This window comes from Quercus robur, chromosome 9 (assembly GCF_932294415.1).
Source record: "Quercus robur chromosome 9, dhQueRobu3.1, whole genome shotgun sequence".
Taxonomy (NCBI): Eukaryota; Viridiplantae; Streptophyta; class Magnoliopsida; order Fagales; family Fagaceae; genus Quercus; species Quercus robur.
This window is the reverse complement of record NC_065542.1, coordinates 49,353,858-49,375,566: the sequence shown is the minus strand read 5'-3', so window position 1 is coordinate 49,375,566 and position 21,709 is coordinate 49,353,858. Positions and strand designations below refer to the sequence as shown.

Here is a 21,709-nt window from a genome sequence, read left to right as displayed (position 1 = left end):
TAGATATTCCCACAACAGAGTTTAAGGGTTTAAGAACTTGTAGCTCACTATTTAAAATTTTAAACTGATCACACCCATCCTTCATTAGCAAGTATGAAGCATCAGCAAGTACGTTTTGACGCCAATCTACTAACAGCTTGGTTATATCATATATGGAAGATTGTCTGTGTTTGTGTTCAGGCAAAGGCAGGCAAAGATGGTGTAATTTGGAAGATGACTCGGCTGGATAGAGAAGACCAAGGTCCACAGGCGCAAAATTGGATACAACACCAATTAATAAAAGCAAAAGATTCTCCCTGATAATATAATTCACCAGAAAACATGATCAAAATATATGTAATAGCAAAAGTTTCAATGCCAGTTATGCACACACAAATATTCATAAACTTCCATGTCACCAGAACAATGATTGCTAAAGTATAAACAAAAAAGTATAAACAAAACCCCTGGCCCTGGCTAAACCATACACTCAGCTGTAACTTTTCACAATATGGTCCAAGTACAAAACTACCTAGGATAAATCAAGCATCTATACAATCCAAAAAAGAAATAAAAAAAATTGTATGTGAGTTTACATTTTCGTTCACAAGGCAAGGTAGTGTTGTTAAACAAGCAATAAGGCTATCAGCAAATTGTTTCTCACGAATCAGTAATATCTCATATTCCAATACGCAATGGGTTTAGTCTCCAAAAAACCTATTTACTTTTTATTCCTTTGCAAATTGGTAAATATTGGATGTCTTATGCAAGAAAGGTGGGTTGATTCTGATGATCATCAAGTTCCTCTTCCCAATATTCATTAACAATCTTACCACTGCAGTCACCAAGTCAAAAGCTCCGTATAAAGCCATAAAAATTATCTATTGGCTCTCAAGACACATATGATGGGCCTTCAAATCACTGCTGTGCTAGAACGAGCTATCCTTTGAGCTTCTTCCAAGTCTTTCAGAAACCTGCCTTTTTTTGGCCAAAATGATTATTGTATCAGAGGGAATCGTGTAAAGCAAGGATAGTTTCCACTTTAACTACATTCCATCAAATAACTAAACTAGCTTCAAATTATCACTATATAACTAAGCATATCATATAAATATGACAAGAGTATAAATTAAATACAATTTATGGCTATTTATATTAGTTGAGATTTAAGTTCAGTAAAGTATGACTGAAGTTATAGAAGTCTGGCTTATAACAACCTTCCATTCTCTAGGCTTGGGTTGAGATTGGGTCAAAAATGGAACTTTAAAAGAATTTTGATTTGTAAATTTTAAGAAACCACAAATCATTGCATGCTTGCAACCTACATGGGATGAGTAATGCCAAACCAAAATCCACAAGCCCAACAAAGTTTCACCAAATGTCAAATGAACATGATGCAATCCAACCCACAACTACATTCTCAAATTTGCAGATGCAAGAAAGATGAAGGCCATAGAAGTTAGCATTTAAAGCTAGTGTGTGCCAAGCATGAACCACAGCTAGCACAACAATAACATGCTTCTAAAATCGCAATGATGATTCAAAAGCATACATACCTCTTAGAATTCAGAACCACAGAACCACCAAGTATAAAACGAATTCCAGAATTGCTGTCTTTTTGTAAAGCAACAGAACATGACTCTTCATATGTCGTCCCTCCAACAATGAATATGACTACTTCCTGTGGCCTGCTCAAAGATGAAGTGTTTGTCATTCAAGCTATATTATCCAAAGCCTTTTAAAAATCTTTATTTGAAGGCCATAACTTTCACTTCAAAGGCTATGGCTATCTCAAATATAAATTAACGCTCAATCCTACAATAGTCTGTCCATGCTTGAAAAGCCTTTACTGTAGCATGTAACAGCAAAATGAAGGGGAAAGAGAGGAGACTTGAGTAAAATGGTAGAAAAACTTGAGAGGATAGGTGATCAGGGGCATATATATCTGATTTTGACGTAAACATCTACTTCTAGCTTACCATTACTTTTGTTTCTGGAATTTATAGACATTTTTAATTTCATATCTTAGTCATTTTCCACCCTCTTTTTAGTATTTTCTTACAAGGGGAGGAGATTCATTTTTAGCTGGACCTCATTGGTTTTAGTTTTTCTTTTGTACATGTTAATTTTATTTCTTTTGGGTCTTCTTTTTGTCATACCATGTACTAGGATTGTTCCCCTTTTGCACTTTCTTAATGAAAAAAAAAACTACTATATAATTTTTTTTTTTAAGTGTTTTCCTTGCATACCTCCCATGCACTAGGATTTCTCCTTTTCAACCCCCCCCCCCCCCCCCCCCCCCCCTTTTTAATACAACATATTACTTATCAAAATTATATATCTAATTTGGATGCATGGTAATCAAGAAGCTACGCAGAAACAGTAATAGTTTCCATTAAATGAACAATAATCTAAGTTCTGGGGGTAGGCTAGATGGCTTAAAAACTGTCTTCAACAAATTGAGGGGACACAGCCACCTCAGTTAAATCATATCAATCCCTATGACTATATATAGCACAGTGTCAGGGTGAAGCATCAATGCCCAAAATATGCACAGGGCCAAACTCCCAAAGATAAGAAATCCCTAATTGATACCTTTGGTGTGTGACCTGCCATAAACTATGTTTATTGGTTTGCTTCAAATGAGCCATTAGCGGACCAGCATTACTTCATTTCTTGTTTTTTTTTTTTTTTTTTGGGAGGGGTGGTGGTTGTGGGGGGGGGGGGGGGTGTGGAGTTATGGACCAGCATATGTTCTTTAACAAGTGCTGAAAGTTAGACATTAGCATCATATATCTGATGAGCGATAATATGGTATTTAGACTGAGAAATTTGTATGAAGTGGGTTTTTCCTCATAAACTCTTCTCATTATTAAAGAGTAAAATTAGTAACATAACTAGAATTATCTTGGCACTACTTCCTGATAATATGCACACATACATGTACATACAAACCTACACACATACATAAACATGTACCCCACACACACATGCACAAGAAGTTCCAGTTACCAATTTTTGCAGTCTGACCACTGGTTATTCAGTTAAGCCCGGTTTTTTCAGAAAATCTTGTTTTATCGTTTTAGGCTATATTTGGATTGGTATAGAGTTCTTGATTGAACCAGTTGAATCAGCTGGTCTGCTCAGGTTTTTAAAACAGTGGAAAGAAACTGCGCTACATTCCAAAATTTGCAAGAGATAAACTACAACATTCCTGGGAAGAAACAGTTATTTTAGAAAACGAACCTGCCCTGCTGAAAGTGATTGCCAACATATGGGTAGTCCACATCTCTCAACCGTCCCTTGGAAATGCTTTCCATGGTTTGGAACAAAAGGGGCTGCTGGTGTGTATAAGCATCTAACCACATCCGCAAGCAGAAAGTGAAGTGTTTCTAACTAACCTTCAGTCCACGAGACATGTTACGAGCAATATTCAAAAGATCTCGATTTCCAAAAAGATCCCCAGTTCACTTATCAACCCCTGCTTGCTTCAAGACGAACTGGACAAGCTGTCATACCATGATGGCCAATTTTTCAAAACCAGTGAATCATCTAGCAACTAGCAAGGAACACAACAATTTCAACATATTTGCTGCTCTACTAAAGCATCAAAGCATGCATAACAGAAATGCTGGTTTGCTTATTTTAACCCTGGTTTGTACTTGGTAGACCGAGAAGCCAGTTTGTTGAAAAGTTGCATCAATTGAACAGGGCTTTCCTTCTCATAGCGCAAAGCATAAAGCATCACTAAGCGTAAACGGTCAATATCAGATACACTTTCATTGTTTAAAAGATTTGTCACTGCCTGCATTGAAGTTTGAAAAGGGAAGAATGTCATTGCTCAACATTTGAACAGTATACTAGATATTTCCGGCTCTAATTTCAAGCTGTCAAATTCAGGAATCTCAAATCATATATCAGTAGGGAAGTCTATTGACACCAAAAAAGCACCGTCACATCTCTCCCTCCCCAGTGTTTAGTGGTGTGCCCATGTAAGTGTACATGCCCGGGGGGTTGAAAAAGTCTCTAAACGATGTTATGTAGCAACACTCAATATCAGTAGATGAACACTTTGTTTCAGACAATAACTTGAAGGGAATGAACATGATGTGCAAATAAAACAATAATTCAGGAGACTAAATAGCATTATAATCTTGTAACACAGAAAGGAAAATTAGGTAATCAAACATAAGCAATATTTATTGCATAGGGCTTTCATTTTTATGAGAAGGCATAAATTTTGAGTTAATCCTATTGGATGATGTCATTAACTGCTAATCGCCTATGAAACTTCAAATAACTTACATAACACCTCTAGAGAACCTATTTATCCCCCCACCCCTCCCCAAAATAAAAAACAAATCCATAGCCAACTCCAAAGGACTAAGGCTTTATTATTTATAATAATGAGACTAAACCTAGGCTTTGTTGGTTTCATCAAAGAAAGAAGTTTTAACCCTAAATTCAAACATTGGGCAGATCAAAAACTTTTGGAGAGCTTAAAACTAGGATGTAACTTTTCTCCAAATTGAAATGGAAACACAGACACAATAACACCCATAAACACTTGAAATTGAGAGCCCGTTTGGTAATGTTGTTTGTATTTTTTGGAAACACAGAATGCCCAGCACTTGCTGTTTAAAATCTTCCGCTTAATTTTCGCAAAATGAACTAGAGGTGCAACTTACCAAACCTTAGTTCCTTGGATTATCCATTGGTCTAAACTCAAAGGGAAACAAAAGGAAATTTCTTTTAATGTGTGTGCAAAGATTCTTTTATGAGAATCCACTGAGAGGATAAAGAAATGCCAAAGCAAGGGATGTATCACATTCTTGCATGTGATTTGTAAATTTTGGATGTTAATACTAACAATCAAATTGTTTTAATGATTAGAACAGAAAATGCATTTTTCACCCCAACTTCATGCACCACAAATAATTAATTCTCATCTTCTTTTGACAACAATACTGACCATCCTAATTAAAAATTTTGCAAACACATACAGGATAAAACCTTTTTGCTTGTTATCCATTTGGCCCAAGAACACCCATTTGGATATATAAGGTTACCTTTGCCCCAACGTGTTCAGGATTACTTAAAAATTTTGCCCAATCCTGCCCCACTTAACAAGTCCAAACTCCAATCCAATTGAACCTTCCTATAAATGCGTAAATTACTAATAAATAATGTATGGGTCTGATCCAACTGAAATTTATTAAAATCCATTACCAAAAATCTTCTTTGTAGCCTAACCACACTTAATGTCATATATTACTAGTAAAGTAAAAATTAATGCCAATGCTTTGATTGGTATCAGAAACCTCAATATTGCACCTGTCACTAATGTATCATCCTACTTCAGCTTTGGTCAAGTGATAAGCCTTAGATTGGGTTAGGGTTGATCACAGTTCCAAATATATATTTTTTGATAGGTAGGTCACAGTTCCAAATATTATCAAGCCTAAAATAAAAATAAACAAATAAGAGAATAGGGGGGACAAACTCTATAATAGCCCATTAAGGGTGAAAGCCACTAGATTACCCGGCAACTGGTTTTGACAGGCGGGAGAAGTTGCTTGTAGGTTTTAATGGCTAGAGGAGAGTGCAAAGAGATCTTCCTTAGAATGGTTCCCTACACTATCCCAAAAAAAAAAAAAAAAAAAACAATCACAACAATTACCCTGCCCTATCTAGTGAGGAGAAATTGCCAATCATACTTCTTTGCATACCCCAGATCCTGCCAATCGGACTTTCAACCCCACATTTTTGACACCCTAACTGTCTTTTGTCCTATTGTGTCAATAGTGCTTCTGAACCCCTGCAAAGTTAAGCACTTGGCAATACTGTCAGCCAAGAGGAGATTTGAACTAGTGACCTCTGCTTCATGAAGCGTGTGGTCACTAGCCAATTGTCTTCTCATCCTAAAATTTTTTTTTTGATAGGTAAGATAAGATATTGATAAAAAAGACTACGACATGGAAGAAAACATGAAGTAGCCACAAAAATAAGAAAGAGACATAAAGCTATGTACAAGAAGAAAGGGAATCTAAAAACATTGGGAGGGACTCACTTCCCCAAACCTGTGACCAATCAAACAAAGTCCCATAAAAGACTAAAGCATTCCATATCCTCAAAGGCACACCTGTTCCTCCACCCGAGCAAAAGATCTTTCCCCATGCCACTGTCCAAGCAAAAAAGGAAACTCTTCAGGGTGCCTTAACCCCCAAATTGCTTTCCAAGGAAAGATAACAAAGGACGATTCCCTCAACTCACAATAAAAAGACCGAATCTCAATTGAAGAATCATTCATGAAGATATATCTTCCAACTCATGTAATATAAAGCTAAACACCAACTGGACAGCCCAATTCATTTCGTCTCATATTCATTAAGCTAAACCAACACTTGAAAAGGTTGAAGCTCAGTTCACTAATATCATGACTGTGCTTTATGTTCATAATAAGTCCAGCACTCAATGTTCATCACCACCAGAAATAAGGGGTTTTCAATTGCATGCTGTGATATATCAAATGAAACTTGTTTGAAAAGCTTAGATAACATTTGATCATTCATTGCATAATTCAAGCATTTACATTAAGAGTCTTTATCAGCTGGCACTAACATAATGCAAAGAGCATATCCCATGAACTATCTCTTTAAAATTAGTTCTCAAATTATGCTATGACCTCAACTGTTTGACTTCCTAAGAGCTTGTCAATTTATTTTCTTGCATATAAGAATTATTTGATTGATCAATCGTCCATTCAACTCCCCAAAAAGTTTAGGCTCCATTTGTTTCAGTGTCTAATATGTTTAGTGCAACTGAAAATTGCTAGTCAATGGGTGAGTGGAAATTACAGCAAAAAGGTGGGAAATAACTTATGCCATCTACCCATATCCCCTCCACCTTTCTCTTCTCTCCAAACAAGGCATGACCCTCACAATCTCTCTCTCCCTCCTTCATGCCGACACCACTGTGACATAGGACATATTGGGGAATTTGTCTACATGCGCTTGTGGTAGGATTAGGGTTAGGAGGATTTTGGATTTAGGGTCAATTAATAACTGGGGAAAGGATGAGAAAAGATTTGATTTAGGTTTGCAAAAGAGATGAGAAGATATTAAGATCAAATCTACCTACAGTTGTGAACAGTGCACCTGAATGGTAACGTGGACAGTAATGCGGATGGTAACAGATGCGCGGTACTTTTGATGGCACTTGAATGGGAGTGGTACTTTTGATGAGCAGTCCTACTACCTGGTTATCTGTGGCATTACTGCTCATTCCTTTCCTAAAAATGTTAGCAGGAGCTTGAATGGGAGTCGTACTTTTGATGTGCGGTCCCACTACCAGGCTATTTGTGGCATTACTGCTCATACCTTTCCTTCGAAGAGTATTTGGAGTGTTAGAGTTCCTAAGAGGATGGCATTCTTTTTGTGAGAAGAAAGAGGAAATTGAAAGTGAACAGAAGGTATTTCTCATTTTCAATAAACTTGGTACTTATTCCAAAATAAAAAAGAAGGTAAAGAGAAAAGAAAGAGGGAATTGAATGTGAGAATAGAACATTAAGGCCAAAGTGCCCTCAATACTCAAAACACTCGATTTTTCTATTAAGCAACTCCATCTTTCTTTAAGTGCAATGATAGTTCTATAGACTCTATATCTTAGCTTTGCCTGATAGAACTAGAGCTCCTACTTTGAATAACAAACAAACTCCTGAATGAATTGGACCAAAGACCACACATAAAAGTCCATAAACTAAGTAAGACTTACCTATAAATAAATTAAAACTCAAGGCCAACAACTCCGACTGACAACTAACAATTACCTATAAATGAATTGCTTGTTATGGTGTCTTTGGTGCAAAAGGAATGCTAGAAACTTTGAGGGTTGTGAACGCTCTATGTTAGAGATTAAGTCTTTTTTTTTACACAATCTTCTTGATTGGAGTGTGGTTTTTTGTCATTTTTCTTGTTCTTCCCTTCCTGTTTTACTTGATCGTTGTAATCTTGGTTATTGATTTATGCCCCCATAGTACATTCCCAATGTATTCGGGTTGGCTGTTTTTCGTTTTTTAATAAAATTTTCGTTACTTATCAAAAAACAATTACATAGTTAATTTTTTTTTTTTACAAAATTAAAAAAAATACCCTAAACGCAAGAAAAAAAAACCAAATACCACACCACCTTGCTACCTTCCCTGTCCCACTTCTCACTACACCACCGCCACCCCTCCCACTCCGCTACCCCCCCCCCCCCCCCCCCCCCCCCCCCGTGAAAATATATATATATATATATACAAAAGCTCCTCCCACCACTGCCTACTAACTATTTGTTGGTTTGAACATAGAGATTTTGTGCAACCAAATAATAGAAAAAAAATTTAGGATCTCAAAATAATAATAATAAAAAATAAAATAAAACAATTTATTTTCCTTGAAAATATTGTGTAAAAAACATTTTCGTCAGGAAAATGCTTTACATAGTAAGAAACGGAGCTAGTAATGCAGTTGCTGTCGGTGGAGCCACTCAAGTTTATTATTAGTTCCAATACGTAAGACTACTTTCACCAGGCCATCATTTTTTTTATATATATTTTAACAAATTTTTTTTTTACTGGCATCATTTTTTTATATATATATTTTAACAAATTACAATTTGTAAATTCATTTCCCCACCATATTTGAGAATTGGGTAAATAACATAATCCATCTTAATCTGTCTCATACTGATGAGTGTATCAACATGCATGTGTGCATACAACAAAATCAGCCAAGACAACATCCTTTTCTTCAGCCTCCTTTACTAGGATAATCTACTCCTTGCGCTTGATTCATGATCATATAGCTGTCTAAAAATTATGTCAAAATCCATACTTATGTATCTTATAATAATTTCTATTATAAATTATCTAGAAAAACGTATAACTAAGTAGGCTCATGGATATATATGAAGTAACATAAACAATATTTAGAGAAAAACAAGACACCATACAATTGATTACACTACCTCAAATGCTGCCACTTGACCACCATTACAAGCCAACTCCTGCTCTGTTTCTGAAACTAACATGAGTTTTCTCTCTTCAACTATCTTGCTCATTTCTGTGACCAATGTCACATGCTTTGAAACATTTCCATGCATTTTTCTGTACTCAGGGTACTTGTCAACAAATTTGGCCATGTCTTCTGCAGAAATTCAAAATGTTGGAATGATGGAATGTTATACCTCAACCCACCATGCTAATTTAGTAACATAATATCTCGTAAATCTGAATTTATTAAGCCTCATACAAACCTATTGTCTGGATGCTCTGGTTACTCTTTGAAATCTGCTGAAATTCATCTACCAATTGCTTGATATTCATCCCAATATCTCCAAAATTCTCATACATGTTAGCTTTGAAAAAGGCATCTTGTTCTGATGACAACACAACCTCCTGTGAGTGTGAATTGAACAAAGATCATTTTCTTAGCAACGCAAAACATAAAAATAAATACGCGCACTATAACAGGAAATGCAATGCAACCTGTTGATCCTTTGGAAGTTTGCCAATGTTTCTCAAATCCACCTTGTTGTCTTGAATACCTATCAATTCATGAACCATTGCCTATGGAACATGATGTGATAAATGAGTTCAATAAATAATAAAACCATCTATGTTATGTCAAAACAAAGAGGCATTTCTCATATAAATGGTAAAATCTGTACTGACAACCCCAAATACCTGATAGGTCCACTGGTTTAGCAAAGGGGTCACAGGATCGTCCCTACTATCAATTACCAGCAACAATGGGGAAACTTCCATTCGCCTGAAATCAAAAAGCCCACTTTCCTGATGGTACATCAGCTTCTGATACATCCCAAAAAGTATTAAAGTCAGATTTCTATGAACCTAAAATAGTAAAATTCGAAGGAGAAACTGCATCCAGTAAAATGAACAATGATATGAAATATCATGAATCCACATATCATCAATCAGTTTCTAGGGAAAAAAATATACATGTGTGTGTATGAAATTCTGAAAACAGATCTCCTGGTGTGTCTATAACATCCAGCATTCAAATCCCCCCTCCGCTATTGTAACTATCAAATTATAAAAAATAAATTACACACACACAAAAAAAAAAAAAAAAAAACCTGATAACAGAATGCTTTAAAATTAATATGAAACTCAGTGATAAATATATCATGATCAAGTAACATCTAAATGTGGGTGTATTAAATTCTGAGAACAGAATGCACAAAATTCATATGAAACTCAGTAATACATGTATCATGAACAAGTAATATTTACACTATAGCCTCCAGTGCTTCTCTTACAGCTGTTTCCTGTGCAATCCTCTTAGCAATATCAGAATTCCTTTGATATCTAATGATAAGACTCCTTTTTAAGGCCAAAAAAATGGATGCAATACCATCAACAACTTGGTCACAGAAGTGCTGTGAATTTGAAGGATCTACAACTGCTGGGAGCATATAAATGTGATTTGATGGCATATTCAAAGTGAAATGGTAAGGATCGATTGCTACAAAGTCTGCATAAAATTCCTGCAAGATTGAGATAATAATTATATCTCACTTTACAGTTAATATGAGGTGGCATTAAAACAAGGTCAAATAAGATAACATCTACTCATGCCTCAGAACAAGAATTCGGAGTTTCTGACCATGTTTAAGCAACCCCATAAATGCAAGCCTGTGACAATGCCATGCTAAAGATACTATAAGCTTACCCTTTTTCCCAATTTTTCTTCCCGTTTTCAATTATGATAGATTCCCTAAGTTGAGTTGAATATGATTTTTCAGAGTAGCTAAAATAAAAAACAGTAAAGTAAAATATCAACCAAAAATTTTTTAGTAATGCAAAACAATTTTTAGTCAGTGAAAGAGTTACCTGAATCTGCTGGACAACTTCCTGTTCATCTGCGTCAGCTAAATTATGAAATTGAGTAATCTTCAATATGTTGGAGAAAACTGTACAAAATTCAGATACACACAAAGAAGCTTCAAATCAATAGCCAATAATCGCCAATGAAAATTTTGAAACATTTAAGTATAATTTCAGTGGCAAGATAACATTGTTGGTCCTCTCAAATTATTAACAAAACTTACATAGGTGGTACTCCAAATCTAGGACTAGCTAGCTGTTGCCGCAAATCCTGGATATGCTCTGACGTGGGACGAAGGAAGTAAACCGCTTTAAGATGTGACATTGGTTCTTTTGATTTGTAAATGGAATCGACCAAGAATACTTCTTTCTGAAGAAGTTCCGACTGTGAATACCCGACACTAACTATACTAACCTGCAAATCATTAACTAAATTGATGAGTATCTCTCTTTTCCTTCTTAACCCACTAGATTCAGTAGATTCAGCCAAAAAAAAAAAAAAAATGTAAACAGAATCAAAACAAACAACAAAGGGGCATTGGCAGTTTATCTACTACTCATGAAAAAACTGAATGGCCACAACAAAACCCACAACAAAAAAAAAAAATCACGAGAATTTGTAATTTTTTTTCAACAACATCCATGATGCAGGGTTCCATAGACCCTTCATGACAATGAATTAGAACGCGCAACAGCACGCACACACAATACAATGAAGCATTTTCATGCAATTCAAACACGGCCCAAGCGGTTGTTCTTCTCGGCATTTTGAATTTTACAGCATTGAAACTATGGAATCCAACGATATAAAACTAACGATTAATGAACAAAGTAGAACATAATTATAGGAACGGGAATCCAAATTCCAAAAACTCAAATTGTCAATCATATAAATAAGAAAAAAAAATGAATTCATAGGCTCTATAAAGTTATATCACTCTGTGAATTCAATTGCAGTTACTTCTTTATTTCCAAACAAGATATTGAAATTCAAATCCTACTCGGAATTTTCTAGGAAATCAAATTCCAAAGTCCAAACAGAGAAATGAAGAGGAGGAGTGTTTGGGAACGAGGATTACCATGTGAGAATCGAGGATGAGAACCTTCATGCCGGAGATGTCCTGTAACATCCGGTTGATGTAATCGCGTACGGCCGATATCAGCATCATGTGTTTCAGGTCCACTCCGATCTACGGCTCTGATTTATTGATGAGGATGATGGAGTTGAATTCTGCTTTGTATTGGATTTTCGGATTCGGAGCGAAAGTGTTGACTGTTGAAGTGAGAGAGAGAAGTTGCAGGGGAACGAAGGGGGCAAACGCACCGTTTCAGTGGGAAGACATCAACCAGGCAGGCTTATCAAAATTACGTATAAAATCATTTATCCCTAACTTTTTATAAAAATACAAATAAATCAACATTTTTGGGCCTTCACTTCTAATTTTAAAAAAATGATAAATTTTGCCTCCAACATTTTTGGTGCCGGGCTTGTGGAATAAGCCAATAACAGCTTAATTTGCACAATCCGCCGTTAATATAATATTTATTTTTTAGTAGGTTGGGTGAGTTCAACTATTAAAGTAATGGGTTGAGTTTAATGACAGGTCTAGTTTTTTTAAACTTCTAATATTAGGAGACTACGGTTGGTGTAGTTTATGCCCCAATTTTGACATCGCATAAATGTGGTTGGTTCTTCGGCCTTAGGCAGTGCGGTTTTTCTCTATCGAGACAGTCGGTTCTATTGATTTAAAATTTTCAAACTAAAACAACCACTACAACTCACAAACCCACTAAAGATTCAAAACACAAAGTCAAAACCCACATATCAAAATCCACAACAAATCAAAACATAAGGTCTATACATCAATTCATCAAATCCCAAAAAAAAAAAAAAAAAAAAAATAAAAATAAGCAAGGGGAGAGAGAGAGAGAGAGAGAGAGAGAGAGAGAGAGAAAATGGACTTACCTGGTGCCAGTGGTGGCAGATCGATGGCAGTGTTGTGGTGGCAAATTGGCAATGGCTAGGGCTTCAATAGCTTCGTCCTTCGGTGCTGTTAAGTGGCGAGAGTTGAGATGAGAATGAGAGGAGAGAGAGAGAGTTCTAATTGGACACCAAGAAATTATGTGTGTGTGTTTCTGTAAACCTAGTTGATCAAACATGAATAATAATTTATACATTCATACTTCAAACCCAACTTTGATCAACACAAGCGGAGGGAATGTCATATCAAGCATTTTAGTTACAATAAAGCAAGTCCAAAGTCCCCATAAATTCCTTCTGTTTAGTGTTTATTAGTTGCTATTGTATGTTTGATCTTAGATTTATCAGTTTGCAATTTAGCTGTCCCATTGTTGCAATAAACTGATTATGGTGCCATTGCAATCTCTAGAGGTGCCAATGCTTCTGCTTTTTCTAGATATAAGAATTAAGATGGTCTATATAAGTAGTATGATATCGATAAATCAAACAATTATATTTGTTCTTGTTCAACTGCTTTAACCAGTGGGCTTGACTGCGTCCCCCATGATTTCAAAACTGTATTTATTGCATTTATAAACAATTTACTCTCTATTTTTAGTACGTGCTTTGTGCACGAAAATGATGAAATTACAGATCTAAATATATAGTCGTGCGATTTGTTCAAATGATTTTATGAATTATGTGATTAAATATATTGTCATAAAATTACTAACTAGTCTTATGAATTGCCACGTAATGAGTTGAAGGAGATTCTTCCAACCCAATTTAAAAGAAAACTTTATCCAATTTAACGTTGTAATTAAAAAGGTTAAAATTAGGAAAAGTGGTTTGAATTGGCTAGATTCGTCTCTAGGCTGGTTCGTGTAAATTATGTTTTTGCAGAAGTGTCTCTCTAAGCTGATATACGTTTAGATCCTAACTTGTTGGGATGAAATTATTTGATCATGTAATTGTCATCGTAAGCAATGAGGTAAATGTGAGATTTAGGTTTGTTTGTAATTATAGTTGGCAGGGATTGTTTAATCCTGAAACGTCCCACATATAATGATCCCGGGAATGTTGTTTTCATCAGCAAACATGTTGGACTTTAGTGTTTTTTAATTTGTGTGTGAATAGACGTGTGGTTCTAGTGCTTCCAATCTTTGTTATTGTATTTGATCATTGTAGATACCCTTCTTGAATCCACTTTACAGACAAGGTTACGTTCAATAAATCATGATTTGGTCATTGCAAAGACCCTTCTTGAATCCACTTTACAAACATTATCTCTAGATTCTCTACTCTTTCTTAAGATTAATTCATTCTTTTTTTCTGATCCAAAAAAAAAAAAAAAATCATTTTTTTATATATAAAAACAATAATAATAATAATAAAAAACCCTAGTGTAAATTAGGTTAAATTAGGCACTTAATGCCAACATAACAGTTGAACCATTTGAAAACGGTATCAGTGAAAGTATATATATATATATATATATATATATATATATATATATATATATATATATTGTAAGGACACAATTTTTAATGACCCAAGAATGACATTGGGCTCGTACGCAAAAGGGGCCCGAACAATATAGTTCATAGAGAGTGAGCTAGAAAGGCTGGACCTTGGTCGTTGGACAGTGGTTTAGTCGTGATTTTCATGGAAACTCATACAAAGGTAGGTTTGGCCTGAATAGCTAAGCCTTACATCGATGTAGCTTGAAGGGTCTGAGTCCTCGGACCTAGTCCGAGGAGCATCACATTCTTCCCATTCTTCTTTTTTTGTAGGATCTTTCTCTTTCCCCCCCCTTCTTGGCTTTCGTTTCCTTTTATACTCGTATTTCCTCCCCCTTTTGTGTCCACGTGTCAGTTTTGCCTTTGAAGTATGGACTTGTCCCATCAATCCGTACGTCTGAGTGGTTGGGAAAGGTTAAATAGCATGGTCTGAAGTATGGGCCTGTCAGATGTAGGACTCCATACTGCGGTGTCGGCATCCTTTTCCTTGTCCTACCCCTGTACGGAGTTTGTCCTTTTCTTCAGGCGTTTTGTGAGGTGTTGAGCGTGAGATCGTCCTCGGCAATAGGGCTCCTCGGCCTGGGCTTTGGGCCCTGAATGTAAAGTGGGCTGGGACCTCAAACTTTGGGCCCCACAATAGCCCCTCAAAATCCTACTTCCCTACCTTGTGGTTAGGGAGGAGGGTTTTAATGATGTTAGGCCCAAACCATGACTTGCCCAACTCAACATTTCTTTAATGCCGGGGTTTCTTCGTTTGCATGGGGGGCTCGCAAAATGGTGAGACATCCCTTTAGGTTTTCTCGTGCGGCGTCCTTAACGTTTCAGTGTCCAAGGCGCGCCATTAATACGTTTCCTTCATGAGGTTATTCAAACCTTGCGGTTGCAGATGGTGTTGGAAATTGTGCCAGGACCGTCTTGTCTGTAGCACTTATTGGAAACTTGCATGGATTAAATGCCTCTGGTTTGCTCTCTATATAAATAGGATAGGGGGTCACTCCCCTTGCACATAAACCCTTCTGCTCCCTTCAGACTCACAATCCTTCAGCTATACTCACAATCTCCATTTCCAGTGCCATCCACTCTCAGAGCAATATGTTTGAGGCAGGGAGGGGGATGAGGGATCTTCACCCGCTTCAGAGGCACCGAATCCTTCCAAAACTCAGGGTGTTGCGGTCTGGACAGGGGAGACATAGACTCAAGATGATCTTTCGTTCAGATAAGGTGGGGATGGTATCTCTGCCTCTTTCAGTCAAAATCCGAAGCAGGCACTGGTTGCATCAGATTCTTGGTGCGTCAGAAGTAAGGTTTTCCGTCATCAGCACTGTCTGCTCTATCGCAGGCGTGGCTAACATGGAGGCTCATCAACTTCCGGCTCCCTGCACCTTTTCTTCAATGGTGCCAGCCTCAAGTTGGGCTCCCTGCACCTTTTCTTCAACGGTGCTAGCCCCAAGTTGGGTTCTTTTACTGCCTGAGTCATAGGCATGTAAAAGTATTGAGGAATGGTTTCCTTAGACAACATTTTGGAACGGCAGCATCCCTCTTCTTTGCACCTCTTCTTCGGCTTTTTCTTCACTCTCTTGTATCTTTTCTTTCCGCTTATGTAGTTAGCTTTTAGCATAAGCTTATTCAAGCTTTTTCATTGTACGTTGTACTGTTTCTTTGTGCTAATAAAAGATGAATTTGTTTCCCTCTAAATACTTTTCTTCTCTGCCGCAATTACTTTGTGAATGGGTATGCTATATGTATATTTTCCTTTAATGATACATAGGACAGGAAACCTTGTGACAAAAAACTACCAATTCGAACCTATTGAAACTATCAAATATAATAACACCAATCAATAGCAAATTAAACTTATGAGACTAACTGAGATAACAGTTGAGTGTACCGTAACGCGCGTGAAGTAGGTGCCTGAGAATGAGGAACCCAAAATAATCCATCCGAGAGGGCTGCCGAGTAGTGTGGAACTTTGGCCGTGTTTTCGATAATTCCTGGCCTCTGATCCAAGGACCGAGGTTCGATTGTACCGGGTTGTGCCCAAAACTTGTATTATTTATATTTCATTTTTATTTTAGCAGTTGGTTTCCCCATAGGCTTGAGTCCGAGGACCATACAAGGCCTTGGTTCTGTCCAAAACTTGTAGTTTTTCTTTGAAGTAGTTGGTTTCCCCATAGGCTTGAGTCCGAGGACCATACAAGGCCTTGGTTCTGTCCAAAACTTGTAGTTTTTCTTTGAAGTAGTTGGTTTCCCCATAGGCTTGAGTCTGAGGACCATACAAGGCCTTGGTTCTGTCCAAAACTTGTATTTTCTCTTTTAAGTAGTTGGTTTCCCCATAGGCTTGAGTCCGAGGACCATACAAGGCCTTGGTTCTGTCCAAAACTTGTATTTTCTCTTTTAAGTAGTTGGTTTCCCCATAGGCTTGAGTCCGAGGACCATACAAGGCCTTGGTTCTGTCCAAAACTTGTATTTTCTCTTTTAAGTAGTTGGTTTCCCCATAGGCTTGAGTCCGAGGACCATACAAGGCCTTGGTTCTGTCCAAAACTTGTAGTTTTTCTTTGAAGTAGTTGGTTTCCCCATAGGCTTGAGTCCGAGGACCATACAAGGCCTTGGTTCTGTCCAAAGCTTGTAGTTTTTCTTTGAAGTAGTTGGTTTCCCCATAGGCTTGAGTCCGAGGACCATACAAGGCCTTGATTCTGTCCAAAACTTGTATTTTCTCTTTTAAGTAGTTGGTTTCCCCATAGGCTTGAGTCCGAGGACCATACAAGGCCTTGGTTCTGTCCAAAACTTGTATTTTCTCTTTTAAGTAGTTGGTTTCCCCATAGGCTTGAGTCCGAGGACCATACAAGGCCTTGGTTCTGTCCAAAACTTGTAGTTTTTCTTTGAAGTAGTTGGTTTCCCCGTAGGCTTGAGTCTGAGGACCATACAAGGCCTTGGTTCTGTCCAAAACTTGTATTTTCTCTTTTAAGTAGTTGGTTTCCCCATAGGCTTGAGTCCGAGGACCATATAAGGCCTTGGTTCTGTCCAAAACTTGTATTTTCTCTTTTAAGTAGTTGGTTTCCCCATAGGCTTGAGTCCGAGGACCATACAAGGCCTTAGTTCTGTTCAAAACTTGTATTTTCTCTTTTAAGTAGTTGGTTTCCCCATAGGCTTGAGTCTGAGGACCATACAAGGCCTTGGTTCTGTCCAAAACTTGTAATTTTTCTTTGAAGTAGTTGGTTTCCCCATAGGCTTGAGTCCGAGGACCATACAAGGCCTTGGTTCTGTCCAAAACTTGTATTTTCTCTTTTAAGTAGTTGGGAGGACCATACAAGGCCTTGGTTCTGTCCAAAACTTGTATTTTCTCTTTTAAGTAGTTGGTTTTCCCATAGGCTTGAGTCCGAGGACCATACAAGGCCTTGGTTCTGTCCAAAACTTGTAGTTTTTCTTTGAAGTAGTTGGTTTTCCCATAGGCTTGAGTCCGAGGACCATACAAGGCCTTGGTTCTGTCTAAAACTTGTAGTTTTTCTTTGAAGTAGTTAGTTTTCCCATAGGCTTGAGTCCGAGGACCATACAAGGCCTTGGTTCTGTCCAAAACTTGTAGTTTTTCTTTGAAGTAGTTGGTTTTCCCATAGGCTTGAGTCCGAGGACCATACAAGGCCTTGGTTCTGTCCAAAACTTGTATTTTCTCTTTTAAGTAGTTGGTTTCCTCATAGGCTTGAGTCCGAGGACCATACAAGGCCTTGGTTCTGTCCAAAACTTGTATTTTTTTTTTTGTTTTTCTTTGTATTTATTTATTTATTTTTCGAAGGTTAGCCCCTCGACCGAAGTGGGGAGAGTTAGCTTGAGGCTGGAAGCCCCTGGAGCTGCTCATGCCATCGGCGCTGCGAGGCGTAGCCCCTAGCAGAAGTTTATGTCGGAGCAACAACTGCAGGTCGTTGGGAATGGAGGAACCTTCGCAGACCTCCGCTTGATAGAGGCTTGACTCCACCGCCACCCGTGCCAACGCGCAAGCCTTCCCACAGACGGCGCCAATTGTAAGGACACGATTTTTAACGACCCAAGAATGACATTGGGCTCGTACGCAAAAGGGGCCCGAACAATATAGTTCATAGAAAGTAGGCTAGGAAGGCTGGACCTTGGTCGTTGGACGGTGGTTTAGTCGTGATTTTCATGGAAACTCATACAAAGGTAGGTTTGGCCTGAATAGCTAAGCCTTACATCGATGTAGCTTGAAGGGTCTGAGTCCTCGGACCTAGTCCGAGGATCATCACATTCTTCCCATTCTTCTTTTTTTGTAGGATCTTTCTCTTTCCCCCCCTTCTTGGCTTTCGTTTCCTTTTATACTCGTATTTCCTCCCCCTTTTGTGTCCACGTGTCAGTTTCGCCTTTGAGGTATGGACTTGTCCCATCAATCCGTACGTCTGAGTGGTTGGGAAAGGTTAAATAGCATGGTCTGAAGTATGGGCCTGTCAGATGTAGGACTCCATACTGCGGTGTCGGCATCCTTTTCCTTGTCCTACCCCTGTACGGAGTTTGTCCTTTTTTCAGGCGTTTTGTGAGGTGTTGAGCGTGAGATCGTCCTCGGCAATATGGCTCCTCGGCCTGGGCTTTGGGTCCTGAATGTAAAGTGGGCTGGGACCTCAAACTTTGGGCCCCACATATATATATATATATATATATATATATGAAGATCAACTGTTTAGGTTCAAAAATTTTTCTTCTTTTTTCAATATATTTATGGTCACTTTGCAAGTTTCCTTGAACTAGAATATTTGGACATACATTAACAAAAAAAATTTCGGATTAGAAATATTAAAATCAAATATCTATTCATTCAAGAATTGAATTGTTTAAGTGATAAAAGAAGACATGGGCAAAAATAATGTTTAAAGAACTTGTTGCATTGAAAACTTGTCTCTTATGTTTTGATATATATATATATATATATATATAAATATATAATTAACAATCTTATGAACACACTTAATTTTATTCATGACTAAGAGTATATTTGAATTGAGGGAGAGGGAGGGGAGTAGAGTAGAGTAGAAATAGATTTAGCTCCAAAAAAGTTGTTAACTTATGATAATTGATGAAAGTAACATTACTTTCACATGTGCCCTTAGATTTATTATTTCTTTTCATATATGATTCAATTTTTTGTGATTACCATTTGAGTGAGTTGAGGTGAATGGTACCTTTTCATACCTTAAGTGTATGAGGGGAATGTTGAAGCCTCAGTCCGTGACATGGAGGGGAGGGGTGGGGTATTAAAGAAATATGATTGCAAATCATATTTCTGTTATTTTATTCCCCACACACCCCCCCCACCCCCCCCCCCCCCCCCCCCCAAAAAAGAAAAAAACTTTGCATTGCTTTCTTGTCTTTTGATAGATATTTCTTATTCACGTAGTTCAGTTTGTCAAGATTATAGCTAAAAAGATTTTTTTTTCTTTCTATATCTATTTTTTTTTTTGATTGAGTCATCAGAATTTTTTTAATTTATTAGTATCAGGGTCTGTGTGAGATTCGTTTATTTTGTTAAAACTGAAAATTTTTTGCTGGAAGTATTGTAGATAAAAGTAAAAGTTAGCTGAAATAGTACAGTAAGACCCATAAATAATACCAAAAAGTACAATGAAACACATAAATAATAGTAAAAATAAATTGACAAAAATAATTTTTGCCAAACTAACACTCACTTTCCTTTCAATAAAATTTTCAACTAAGGCATATGAATGATTTAGCAAAAATAAAAATGGCATATGACGATGCGTCGCAATACCAAAAAAAGTAATAATAAAATAAAAGTCAACATCAGAAGGGGACATGAGGCTGAAAGAGTACCATTCTTTTTTGTCTCATCGGATTTATGCTTTTTAATTATTTAACCCAGAGATATTTTTAAGTTCTGTTTGATATGTTCTCAACTATTTTAAAGATTTGTTTTAAGGGACAATGACAACACATATGATTTTCAAAAATTTAATTTATATTTGAGATAGCCATGGCCTTTGAAGTGAAAGTTATAGCCTTCAAATAAAGATTTTTAAAAGGCTTTGGATAATATAGCTTGAATGACAAACATTTCATCTTTGAGCAGGCCACAGGAAGTAGTCATATTCATTGTTGGAGGGACGACATATGAAGAGTCACGTTCTGTTGCTTTACAAAATGCCAGCAATTCTGGAATTCGTTTTATACTTGGTGGTTCTGTGGTTCTGAATTCTAAGAGGTATGTATGCTTTTGAATCATCATTGTGATTTTAGAAGCACGGTATTGCTGTGCTAGCTGTGGTTCATGCTTGGCACACACTAGCTTTAAATGCTAACTTCTATGGCCTTCATCTATCTTGCATCAGCTGCAAATTTGAGAATGTAGTTGTTGGTTGGATTGCATCATGTTAATTTGACACTTGGTGAAACTTTGTTGGGCTTGTGGATTTTGGTTTGGCATTACTCATCCCATGTAGGTTGCAAGCATGCAATGATTTGTGGTTTCTAAAAATTTACAAATCAAAATTCTTTTGAAGTTCCATTTTTGACCCAATCTCGACCCAAGCCTAGAGAATGGAAGGTTGTTATAAGCCAGACTTCTATAACTTCAGTCACACTTTGCTGAACTTAAATCTCAACTAATATAAATAGCCATAAATTGTATTTAATTTATATTGGAAATATTTTAGTGAATAAACAAGTTTTGATACAAAAAATAATATCCCAAATAATTAGCAAGAACATAAAAGATTTACGCACTTCCACTCACAAAAGATTTAAGAACAACCCTCTATTGCCTTTCCTTATAACAAATATTCTTGTAGAAAAAATATGTGGGAGAGAAGGATAGTAGACTTGTGTATTTCTAAAATATAGAGTAGTAAAAAAAGACTCCTTAAAAAGTGTGTTATGATGAGTATTATATAGGCTACTTATGAAGATAGAGCATCCACAGCAGCTGTGGTATAATTTATGCCATTTTGCCACACTAAAGACCTACTTTATTATTTTACCATATCATTTTACAACATCCCATTTATCAGATGTTTTATCATTCAATCATATACATTAAAATAATATTTACTACACATTAAAATAATATAAACAATACAATAAAATAATATATCTAACACAGTAATTAACAACCACAACACTGCTGCCGCCGCCACCACCACCGCCACCGCCACCACCACCATCGTGGCAGCCACAATCCATTGCAAAACAAAAAATTGAAAACAAAACCACCGCCCACCACAACCCATTAAAACCCAGAAAACACAGAAAATCCATGAATCAAACCCAGAAAACAGCAACTCAAACCCAGAAAACACAACCAACTCAAACCCAGAAAACACAACCAAAACCCACTAGACCGGCAACCCA

At 37.0% G+C, this 21,709-nt stretch overlaps 1 protein-coding gene and 1 pseudogene across 1 annotated transcript in view; both read right to left on the bottom strand.

The window, feature by feature from the left end:
* LOC126698847 (G-type lectin S-receptor-like serine/threonine-protein kinase RKS1) overlaps positions 1–21,709 on the bottom strand; it is a 100,217-nt gene that overhangs the window by 7,842 nt on the left and 70,666 nt on the right. The gene's annotated exons all lie outside the window — the stretch shown is intronic.
* LOC126698864 (vacuolar protein sorting-associated protein 45 homolog) lies at positions 395–12,258 on the bottom strand (annotated as a pseudogene).